Raw genomic sequence first — 1451 nt, 5'->3', positions numbered from 1 at the left:
ACGGCACACATCTAGTCCCACTCCATTCCTCATGTATTATTAATTCCTCCTTAAATGTTATACTTATGTAAATACTTTTTATTTATTGTTTAATAAATATTTTTATTTTTGCTAAATATTGCTCTCATTTCACCACGATTCATGGATCGGCCAATTATGTTTTAACTAGCTTACGCCCGCGACTTCGTCCGCGTGGATTACACAAATTTCAAACCCTATTTTACCACCGTAATGGTTTAATTATCAAAAATCCTTTCTTACGTCATAATAGCCAATCTGCATGCCCAGCTCGATGCGTCAAGTAGTTTGAGCTGTGGGTTTATGGATCAGTCAGTCAGTGAGTCAGCTTTTTCTTTTATATATACATAGATATAGCAGGCCTAGATTAAGGATTGGCCTCCGCGACGGTAGCCAAAACCAATCCTTAAAATCCTTAATCTAAGATAGCAGGATATAGAATAATTGCTTCAAAATGCCTACACGATTTTTGAACCTCATTGTCGTAATTGTCCAACTAAGGTCTGATAACTTTTAACTTAGTAAAATTATTCTGATAATAAGATACGAACGTAAACTAAAAAGCAACTTATTAACTTCAAAAACATAATGTCGCAATATTGCAAACCTTGGCACGAAATATGCCTCTCTACCTTTTATTAAACTCAATATTAATTATATTAATCAAACTATTAAGGGGATTTACATATTGAAATTTTTGATAAAATACTGATAAAATCTAATTTCATAAACATAAATTCCAAAACATAATTGCGTTATGTTATGCTCGTCACACATTATAATCAAAACTAAACTATTTCATTAATACTCAGACTCAGTAACTCACCCACGAAATAAACGAGGCATTTGCTAGGGGGAATGTTTCTAGTTTATTAATTTTGTCGAAATTTGGTACAGAGATAGCTTGCATCCCGGTAGAGGACATAAGCTTCTATTTGTACAAAAAAAAAGATTTTTGTTGTGTCTGGTAAGGCATGACATGATTTCAAATACTATTCCGAAGGAAATATAAAAAAACTACACTATACTTTGACGTAAGATTTTTTACACTTTATCCAAACTTTATAGGCACTGATCGCTCTTCCCTGTGTTGGGAACAATACGCAGATAAACTTTCACCTTCATTTTATAAAATGACGAAGGTCTGGCACGCGCTGGCTCTCCCTAACAAATTAAACAAGAGTTTCAGATACACACAAATCTATAACTCTAATTAGCAATGCTGACACAGATCAGTAACTGGGAGGGTGACTGACTTTGGAGGTCAGAATTTGGTATTTTCATCTCTTCAGCAGACAAGGAGACAGGACCTCCGGGACCGGAGGCAGGTTATTGTCTCCTTGTCACCACATTTGTAACTGTGATACCTACTAAGAGTTGAAATATCGTTATTTTAATAGAGCCTACCACATTAGTAAAAAAACTCCTACTAT

The sequence above is a fragment of the Maniola jurtina genome, chromosome 16, assembly GCF_905333055.1.
Source record: "Maniola jurtina chromosome 16, ilManJurt1.1, whole genome shotgun sequence".
Taxonomy (NCBI): Eukaryota; Metazoa; Arthropoda; class Insecta; order Lepidoptera; family Nymphalidae; genus Maniola; species Maniola jurtina.
Note: the sequence above shows the minus strand (reverse complement) of the source record.